We start from the raw sequence: 11,798 nt of genomic DNA on the forward strand, positions 1-11,798 counted from the left end.
AAAGGAGCGTGCGCGCTCCCGACGTTGAGAGATGAAGTATGGCGTTACGAAGAGCCAATGAAATGTCGTCGTGACAATGACAGCTTATACAGCACCATCACTGGAAGTACAAGGATCAGAGATTTTTAATTATAATAAGATACATTTTCAAATAGTTGTATTATATAAATGGACATTAAAACATAGTATAGGCTATAAAACCACATTAAAACATAAATATAAATTCTAAAGGAATACTATGACATTTATATTATAATTGGTAACACTTTACAATAAGGTTCATTAGTTAACATGAACTAAGAATGAACAATACTTCTTCAGCATTTATTAATCTTAGTTAATATTAACATTTAAAACTAGCTATTAAAGTCAGTTGAATAGCTTTACTGAAGGCTCTCTGACCCTTTCACATCATAAAGAGAATGAATATGAATAACGTTTCACTGATTCTAAACAGAGGTCGTTCCCTTTGGACCGGAGTCTGGGATTTCCCTCTCAAAGCTCAGATAATTAAACATCATTAGACATAATTATAGACAACATTCGGTCCTGTGATGCCAATGACTTCCCCAGAGTTCACAAACAAACATCAACAGCTTCTGGAGACTGAGCCACATGAGACGCCATTATTCTGAACTGTGTTCGCTTCAGAAACCAACAGATTCTGTATTGTGCCATTCAGATCAAGCTATTCATATACTATTAGGCCTATAAATGTTTATTACTAGAAACATAATAAGTGAAAAAATAAATGCTGTAGAAAAAATAAATTCAGCCACATAATTTTTATGTCTCTACATATGTGCTACAAATGTTTTAGAACTGATAAAAACTCACTATTTCAAGCCTAAGGGTTGTTAAGAGTCCTTGAACCATATATATATATGTTATAACCCACCCATATATATGTTATAACCCACCCTATAATATATGTATATATATATATATTTAAAGAGCCATTTTATCTGCAGAATAGCAGGAAAACAGAAAAAACTAATGGCAAAGACTTTTGAATGTGTTTATAGGAGCGAAACTGGAAACTTCTCTCTCACACACACACACACACACACACACACACACACACACACACACACATACACACACACACACACACACACACTTCGCTTCTTAAAGCAACTTGAACTGAGTTCTTCAACTCTTTTAGTTCATTAAAACATCCATATTCTTGCAGATAGAAAGCAACCTTAAGACATTTTCTAATTATATATTATGCAATATACTTAGAATTTGATGGTTGTTCGGATCCCAAACCAATCAAGAATAAGCAACAGTTATAGGGATTATTGACCCAAAATCCATATGCAGTCTGAGTCTCAGCATGGAGAGACTGAAAGAGAGGGAAGGAGAGCGAAAGGGTGGAGACGGAGAGATAGTGAAGTTGTGATATAAACAGGAGATGCTGGAGAGATAAGGAAATTAAGGGAAAGGGCGCAACTCAAATAAACACCGTGTAAACGACCCCTCATAATGTCTGGGACACAGACAGAGTTTCACGTCTCTCTCACACACATACACACACACACATGCTCAACGCAACAGAGCGCTTAAATGAGGACGACGGTGTGATGTAGGAGAATGTGCTAAAAAGGATCCTATAGATGCTGGACGTGCAGCGGATGGATTCACTGGGCCTTCTGAAATACACATCACATGATCTGCAAGACTTTCTGATTTGACCCATCAGACACATCAAGCTCAAACCCAGTGTTGACGGAGGAGCTGCATCAAGCATTGTTTTATGAATGTATTATCTTTACTAGCCTTTTTTTTAACTTTGAAGAACATGGGAGTATGTTTCTTTATTATTGGTTCAAGGCAAATCTTGTAACGTTGGAGGATCATTTGCAAAGCTGCGTGCAACTATGAACCGACACTGATCAAGGTAAAGCTTTCCTCTGAGCTGTATTGAGCTGATCTTTGGTCATTGTGTTGATTTGGAGAAGAAACAGAGCAAGGTTCATTCATTTTCATTTCATTTCATTTATTCATTCTGATTTTGCACAAGCGCACTCGAAACCCCTTCATGAGAGTTCTCACATAGCGTTCACCACCTAGGCTTCATTTTGCACAACATTAATTTACTTTAAGGTTTTTTTTTTGCTTTTTTTTATAAATCACCAACGAAGACCCAATGAAATTGTACAAGGAAAATCTTGTAACGTTGGAGGATCATTGGATCATCAGACTCTGATCAAGGTAAACCGTTCCTCTGAAGTAGCGATACTGAGCTGATATTTGGTCATTGTGTTGATTTGGAGAAGAAGATTCACCTCCTATGCATAATTTTTCACAACATTTATTGACTTTCCTCAAGTTTAAAAAAAAAATAAATCACTAACGAAGACCCAATGAAACAAGCCGAATCTTTCGAATCCCTCATAAGCCACGCCCCCCTGCTCCGCCTCAACGCCCTCGACTTCTCCGACCTCTGGGATGACGAGGATCTTGAGCTGGACAGCATTGATGAAGACTCCTCCCGCATTTCGGCCAATCAGATTGCAACCTCCCTGGTGCCCCCGCCCCCTCCCCCTTTGGCTCCGCCCCCTCCCCCCATAGCTCCTCCTCCTGTATCCAGCGGGTCGCCGGGTCCGCCAGGCGCTCGTACGCTGAGGCTCCACTGGAGGGCGCTGGTGAGTCTGCAGCCGCTGCCGAGAGTGGGCCGCTTCGGGCCCCAGTCCATCTGGGCCGGTCTGGAACCGGTTCATCTCGACACCAATCGACTGGAATACCTGTTTGAGAGCAAAAGCAGCAGCAGCAACAGAGCCCTCTGCAGTCTGATGGAGCGACGGCGGGTAAGACTGTGATGTTCGCATATACATCTAAAAGTAAACCTTTCAGTAAAGGCTGGAATTCACTACACGACTTCTTAATGGAACAGATTTTAAAACCCCAAGGTTCTTTATTGGCTTTAATGGCTCAGTGAAGAACCTTTAAAATCCATCGAATCTTTCCATTCCACAAAATGGTTCTTTAGATATTTGAAAAAACTAAGCGGGAAAATATAGTTATTTTAAAAACTTTTCAATGAAAGGTTCTTTTGGAATCAAAAAATGGCTGTGAAAACCTGCTTTTTGAATTACTGGGGGCCGTGAGGATAAAGAAAAACTAACTAAATAAATAAATTAAACATTGATTGAAAAAAATCGATTTGAACAATTAAAAAATAATAATAATACATGTACAAAATGGTAAAATAGTGAGAATTGGTAAAATATATAATATAATGCAATATAGTAGAAACTAAATATTTTCCAAATAAAATTTATAATATTCATTTTCAAGGTACAAATTTGGTCTTTTTACATGAAAATATATAGCTGGCTTTTGAATGTTAAAATGGGGGGCCTTCGTACCAGAATGATCATATTCCGGCATCTAAAATATTGAAAACACTGCACTAAACGCAGAACAGACGTTTGAAGTTGTTCCGAAAACAACAAACTTGCACGTTGTTGCTAGGAGACGTGTGACAAATGTAAACAACACGTGTTCTAAAGTCGGTTCAGAACATCAAACATGTTTGATCTCCTCCGACTCTAAGGAATCGAAGTCTGAAGCTAAAAAACCTGTGCTTGATTTTCTGTGAAATCTGTCAACTCTAGCTGGCATGACTTTAGGCAACTACAGCTTCAACTCATCCCGACTGCAAATCAGTCAATAACCGTAGTGCATTCCAGCCTCAAGCCTCTACGTATCGAGCTTTTCAGTGTTTCTGCTCCACATCTCTCTCTGTCTGTTGGTTTGCGCAGCAGAAGCAGCCGTGTGTGTGTGTTTTGAGTGTGAAGCGCAGTAACATCATCACTATAGCGCTGAGCGGACTCCCACCGGCTCACCTTCTCCCTCCTGCCATATCCAGCATGGACAACACTGTACTAGACAGAGAAGACATCCAGGTGAGCTCCCTTAGTCATGACGTCAACATTCAGTCTCTTTGCCCTTTAATATGGTCTCATTTTGGAAGATTCACCAAAGATATTTGACATGCATTTGTCAACCACAAATGCATGTCACTAAATACTTCTGCTTTCATAGTCGAATTATACCACATTTGACTACGAAAGCAGAAGTATTTGGTGACATGCATTTGTGGTTGACAACAAATGCAAATGGTTCCCTCTGAATCAACATGCACCAATGCTGTTTTTTTTTTTGTTAACAAACAAGTATGCATTACTTCAATGAGCTCACTGTTTCTACCTTTAATTATTGCATTGTTTAAATTAATAAATTGTTTACTTACTGTGGTTTTGTATATGTACATTTCTGAAATACATAGTTACCTCTGATAACAGATCACTCTAAATTGTAATGTAGACACATGCATTTGCTTTGAAACGATGTGTATTGTGAAAAGCGCTATACAAATAAATGTGAATTGAATTGGTTCAGAGGTTGCAGATGCTGGTTCCCACTGAAGACGAGCTGAATGTGATCGCAGAGGCTCAGGCTCGGGCCCCGGGCTCGTCTCTGGGCCCCGCAGAGCAGTGTCTCCTGACCCTGGGGACCGTTCCTCATCTGAGCGCCAGACTGCAGATCTGGGCCTTCGCTCTGGACCACGACAACATGGAGAGAGTGAGAGACTAGCCGCGCTTCCATTACCCTTCAAAATACGCCCAATGGAAATATGTAAATTTTGCAAAAACTCCCATCTATCGCAAAAAAAAAAAGTTTTTACGCTCGCATAAGGGGTTTTTTCAGGCAATTCGAAAAAATATATATTTTGCAAAACTGCAATGGAAACAGTTTCAGGTCAGCTGACGTAGATGACGCGGTGTGTTTGGACAGAATACTAGAGTTCTTTATTAAATTCATAAAAGACAAAATAATTACAGGAATACTGGATTCTAAACCTCAAAGAAATGCCACAATCAAGACCTCGAAGCAGAAATGAGTGAGAAACACCCAGAAAACCTCATATGTGCCGCTCACAAGTATAGGGTCTTTCCTTACCATTAATGCTTGGATAACACACATGCGTCTCCTTGCATTAATAATAATGGTGGCCAGTGCAGTGGCTGGGATATACGTAAACCTACCAATATCTGTCGCCATGATTTTTTGAATGGCTTATTGCGAGAGGAAAAAAAGGTGTTTTAGTCGTATAACATGGGTAAATGGAAACGCCATAATTTCGCAATAGTTTTTTGTCGACATTTAGAAAAAAATCGCAAAAGTTTTGCGCAAATCTGTAATGGAAACGCGCCTAGAGAGAGAGAGAGAGAGAGAGGAGAAACTCAATATTTACATGCACATTCACCTGATTATGCTTAATAAGCTGGGAATAAGTGTGGTTAACCCGTTTTCATCGGAGTAAGGTCATAAACAGCTTAAAGTTCCCCTGTAGTCAATAATTGTATCCCTTAAAACTCATCTTTGATCACCAAAATTACGTATTTAAGCAATTTTCACTTGAAAAAATGTCTTCATGCCTTAAAATATCTTGAATGTAACTCGACACCCTTGCCTCATTTAGTATACACGGTTCTATGAATATGCAAATGAGCCCCGCCTCCACTCACTCACTCAGCTCAGAGATCCACTGGTTGACGATCACACGTTGATCTGATTGGTTACAGGGTAGTTTGTGACGTCAGAAACACCAGCGATTTCAAAGCGTGTTTTTGAGACTGTCTTTGGTTCACTGCAGTTTTAAGGAGGAAATACTCAGCAATGCTGTCGACTTATGAATTTACACATTGTTTGTCTTAAAGCATATTTAAAACACCACAAAGACATATAAACAACATTAAAAACTTGATTTTCACCACAGGGGGACTTTAAGCATTAACCAATTGACACATTTTTGCCCCTTACCACGATTTGGCCTGCCATGTAAACACATAAACATGCATTGTGTGGCTCATTGAAGTGTGCATGTGTGACAGGAGCGTGACCTTGCTATAGATTTAAGCACAGGGACGAGATAATATATCACAAACTCTTAAAAAACTGTGTTCTCATCTCATGCAGAAGTCGCACAGTCAAAATGCTGAATCCGTAACTGCATGATTGGAGAATATGAGTCTATCATTTTCCCTGTGACATTTTGGAAAACTTTTGGGTTGTTATATTTAAAGGGATAGTTCACACACCAAAAAAAAAAAAAAAAAAAACTGTTGTTCCAAACCTGTCAAAACTTATTTCTTCTGTTGAACACAAAAGAAGATATTTTGAAGAATGTCAGAAACCAAACAGTTGATGTACACCATTGACTTACACCATACTGTTTTAGGAAGTCAATGGAGCCCATCAACATTCGTAACCAAGAATACAATAAATAAATAAATAAATAAATAAACATTTACAAAAAGCGGACGTTTTGATTGTTCAGGGAACATTCAGGAATAATATTTTTATCATTTAATGGGAATGTTAGCAAAATATTCTTAGAATATATTTTTGTTAGCTGGGATTATCCATTATTGTTTGAAATGATGTGAATAAAAAGCATCAGCTAAAGAGCTTTTACCTGTTTTGATGTCTGTTGACTTCAATAAGTCTCTATCAGGTCTTTAATAATGTTCTCAAGACGTTAGCACAAAAACATTATTCATACATCGTTCATGAAATGTTTTAGTTGGATGTTCGTCTAATGTGTTTTAAAAGTTATTACTAGTTTCAGAACATTCAGGGAACATCCAAAAGTAACATTCGTGTAATGTTTGCAAAATTCTAAAATGGAAAGTTACCTTAACATTCACATCAAAACTGGACATTTTGAACGTTCAGGGAACATTCAGGAATCGTCCAGGAATAACATTTTCATAATTTAACGGGAATGTTAGCAAAATGTTCTTTGGCTACGGGATTATTTATTATTGTTTGAAATGATGTGAATAAAAAGCATGAACTAAAGAGCTTTGAACTGGTGTGATGTGTGTTGTCTGTGACGTCTGCTGATTTGTGCTCACAGTATGTGTGTGTAAACAGGAGATCGCAGAGCCGCTCTTCCATCTGAAGCTTGCCATGGAGCAGCTAGCGGCTAATCAGACGTTTCGCTGTATACTTGCAACTGTTCTGGCCATCGGCAACTTTCTGAACGGCTGTAAGGTGAGAACGCCTGTATAAAGATGTGTGTGCCTGATATATCCTGGACATTGCATGAAGGTGTGTGTTTTCTGTTTTGTATAGGCGAGGGGGTTTGAGTTGAGTTACCTGGGCAAACTCTCTCAGGTGAGAGACACACACGGCCGGCAGCCTCTTCTTCATCATGTGTGTGTGTTATTGCTCCAGCTTTACCCACAATCCTCTGATCTCTACTCCGACATCACTGCTGTCACAAAAGCCAGCAAGGTATGTGAATGTGTTTTGTACTAAGAATATTGTGCATTATGTACTGATTGTGAATGGATGTGCATTGCAGAGTTTAAACATTTCAAATCACAGTATATACTGCATTGTTACCTTGCATGTTTACTTCAAACAGTTATCAGCTGAGAAATAAATGGTTGAATTGCATTTGAATTCAGAGCTGTGTAAAAACGCCTTTAATGTTGGCAGTCTAAGAAAATTATAACCCAGGAAGATGATAAAAACTGATATGACCTCATTCACTTGGAAAGGGAAAGTCAAGTTTAGTGCATTGCATTGTGGGAAACACGTGTGCTTCTCAATCATTAGGCTAAGGCTGCATAATGCTTTTGTTGTGTCAAAAGTTTTGACTAAGTAAACATCCATGATATCCAGTTAATTTGAAGCCTGTTATTTGTTCTGGACATGACCATATTTCCTTCTCTTGGGAAGGAAACTTGGGAAGTTTTCTTCTTCGTTGTTTCCCCAATTATGCGGTGTGCCCCAAGGGTCCATTTAAGGCCCTCTTCTCTTTTCACTTTAGACAGTCTTTCCAGAAAAACGCGATTATGTGATCGCATAATTCAATGCATAATCAGCCAAAGTCCGCATATTTATGCGGGGCCGCATTTTTTCAAATACGCCGCACCGCCGCATAAATTGCCGATTTCCACGCGCAAAATATGCGGGGCTTGCATGATTTCAGAATCCCTGCATTTTCATTGCAAAAAAGTCATATCTTACCAGAAAGTTGAAAAATGTTGCGTTTACTTCACACAAGAGCAGCCATTTCCCCCTGTTGCCATGGGAACATTATTATTACAGTTGTAAGTATATTAGTAGTATGTAAATTTACGTTACAGTAAGAGATTGCACTTTGTGAATTGGAAGCTCTTATTTTAACAGAAGATGTATGTCTTGTATAGCTACCTCTGCTAAACAGGAAGCACATATTTTTTTTTCTATTTTATTTATTCATTTTTATAGAAGTTGTAGCATACTCCTTTTGTAAAGCTACAGAACTTGTTTGACTCATCAATGTTTTGTAAGTTTGAGCCATGTGTTTATTAAGGTCTGAAATAAAACAAGATGAGAACTTAAATATTCCCAGCACTTTCTGTGATGTAGCATGCTTGCTTATCATAGGAAGTAATAAGAAATGACTCTTTATATTAAGGTAGTAGCCTAATGAGAACAGGGTGTTGGGGGAATCACTTTTATAAAAAAAAAAAAAAAAATATGGGGTTTCATCAGGGTTTTTGCCAGTTCCCGCAATTTTTACCAAGTTCCCGCTATTTCATTGCATAAAATTGCATAAATATCCCGCATATTCCATTGCATTTTTAAAGAAAACGTGCCACATAATCAAGGATTTTTGCCCGCAACAATCACAAACCCCCCCCCCCCCCCCCGCATTTTCCTGGAAGGACTGTTTAGATGCTACCATTTGGTGCCATTTTTAAGAATAAATTTTAACTTGACTCTTGACTCATTTTCTCCCTCTTTTCCTCTCTCTCATAAACAACTGCACTCCAGTGTGACTACACACAAGTGCAACTGAATCTCTCCCAGCTTGAATCCCTTTGTAAAGCATCCAGGGATCAACTAAGACTTCTTGAGAAGGATGGAAAGAAGAAGAAAGGTGGAGGAAGAAAAGAGGAAGGTGGAGAAGAGGCAGTGCTCCATCATCGGCTCCGCCAGTTTCTGAAAGACTGTGAGGAGAGGTTGAAGGTGCTACGAGCAGTTCACCGCAGAGTCATCAACAGGTAAAACCATTTGCTTTCTACAAATGAATAGTTCAGCCATGAAACTCTATTCGCATTCGGATTGGTTTATTCAAATGTAATGTTCCCAGCCAATCGATTTCATGTATTCATCATTACTATTTCCCGATATAACCTTGACACATCCGTACAAATGCACTATTGCTCCGCGCGGTGCGAGTTCTCTCTCTACCCCTCCCCCTCCCCAGCTCCACCTCCCCTCCCCCTCCCCAGCTCCACCTGCCTAGATCTGCTTTTCTGGGGGGGGGGCTTTTCTTTCTCTCTCTCTCTCTCTCTCTCTCTCTCTCTCTCTCTCTCTCTCTCTAGAGGCAGCAACATGGCATTTTCATGGAAACATTTGCACTGATCCACATGCAAATATTTATTATGCTCTCATATATTATACATGTTAATGAAAAGTCTGCTTATATTTATGTCTACAAAACAAATTTCAAGCATTTAAGTGAACCTTTTGAAACATTAATTCAATCCAGTTTGGTTCGGAGTAAAATCAACCTAGGGTCCTTTGCACCATTACCTCGAGCCAAGGTTGCATTTTATAAATTACCCCACTAATATTGCCCAGAATGGTATCAAACTTCTACAGTAGTACAAATAGCTTCTGGACTCATAAAACAAGGCACTGGAAAGTTTGTAATTACATCAGGAGTTTATTTAAATAACACTTGCCTGACGGCTCATACTACCGCTAACCCGGACGTTGACGTCACTTCAGGAGTTTGGGAAAAAGACAGAAAGCGATGCATAAGGATGTAGTGTAACGACAAATTATTATTAATTTTAGTATTATTCCAATTGCTGGTGGTGGCTGGCAACTTAAAAAAAAATCCATTCCACAAAATTCCTCAGACAATGCAAACAAAGTCTACATGTCTATTATTTAATTTCTTCTTGCACTCAGATTCCACTCGTTCCTGCTCTTCCTCGGTTACTCTCGCTCCATGGTGAGAGAAACGAGCGAAGAGGCCTTTTGTAAGACCGTCAGCGACTTCGCTCTGGAGTACAGAGCTACTCGCAACGCTATCCTTCAACAGAGGGAGAAAGAGAAAGAGAAGGAGAAAGAGAGGGAGAAGGACAGCCAAAACACACCTAAACTCAAAACCAGACTCCAGCAAAGCCCATCTGTAAGTAATGGCTCTAGCTCACAAATAAGGGCCTAAACTCCTTTAAAAGTATACACATTCTCACAACATAGCCTTGGTTTTATTGTTTTATTTATATTTTGGAGAGAGAATAATTATGAAGCTAATGATAAGACTTTTTCACTGTAGGAGAATGAGGAGCAGGTGAAACTTGAAGAGGTTTTGAAGACTCCTGAATCATCATCTTTCCGCTTTGACTTCACTCTTCCACGACAGCGCAGCAAGACGACCGACAAGAGAGGTATTATAGCCTATTCGTTGCCAAATTCATCAGTTGTATTCAAGTAAAATTGAAAATACTTACAAATAAGAATTGTTTGTTGCAGGTTGTCACTCCCGAAGGCTGAAGTGGTGAACTCCAATCCTTGTTCCTTTAAAGGTGTTGCCCGTTGATGGGTTAGCTTGTCAACTAATATGTTTTTTTAAGTATGGAAACAAAACTTGAAATAATATCTCTTTTCTGTGATTTCTTTTTGCATTGCTAGGCTACTTTGTTTATATGTTTCAGTACATTAACGGTACAGTGGTGTAACCTACTATGAACTTTTAAGCATATTCTTTTTGCCTTATTTCCTGTGAATTTCAAATAAATTCAGCAGCCTATATTTCTAATATTGCTTTATTAGCATATCTTGATTAGCAAGGATCTTGGCTTTTTTTTTAAGTGTTTTTTTTTTTTTAACTATTTTACAACAACCATGGTGCTAATGGTTTTCAGATGCTTGAAACATGTGCCCTGCTGAAAAAAAAAAATAAAAAAAAAAAAACCTCCAGGGTCTCCAATGCTGGTTTTAGAGGGGTTTTGGTTGCTTTTTTAGCTGACCAGGCTGGTCAAGATGGGACACCAGCCTTAGAGACCAGCTTAAACCCGTTAAGACTGGTTTTAGTTTTTTTTTGCAGGACATTCAGTATCAAATAGCCTACCATAATTACTACAATTTTTGTTCATTATAACAATTTTAAATGAATAAAGAAGTTCTTACTATTTTATGAGAACTGAACTGAACTGGATGATGCCATCACTGTTTTCTCCAGAATGGATATCCAGAGTCGATATATGGATATAAATTGACTAAATTAATAACTGTTTTTTTTTTTTTTTTTTTTTTTTTACAACAAAAATGAACCAACACTGAATTTACTTAAGATGGACTATGATGCTATTTTTTTTGTTACATTTCCCCCCACTGTAAAGCTGCTTTGAAACAATCTGTATTGTAAAAAGCGCTATATAAATAAAGGTGACTTGACGTGACTGAACATTTCTTTCACTTTTGTTTAATTTACAATCAATTTACCACCTTTTATTGTAGTACAAATAACTATTTTGTAAGAAATGTGGTTTACCATAGTACATTTTTGTTTTGTGAAGAACTTTATTTCAAATTCAACAACCTAACTGTACAAAAGCTTTACATTTAATTTATAAATGAGATGAAAAGCTTTGTAAAGCGATTAGTGTAGTGCTCCGAGGGGAGGATGCTGCTAAAAATCCGGCATCAACCAATCAGACGTGCTCTTTATTTGAAAAGAAACACGTACAAGAGAATGACGCGTAAAT

The sequence above is a fragment of the Scardinius erythrophthalmus genome, assembly GCF_964197995.2.
Source record: "Scardinius erythrophthalmus genome assembly, chromosome: 2".
In the NCBI taxonomy this organism is placed as follows: Eukaryota; Metazoa; Chordata; class Actinopteri; order Cypriniformes; family Leuciscidae; genus Scardinius; species Scardinius erythrophthalmus.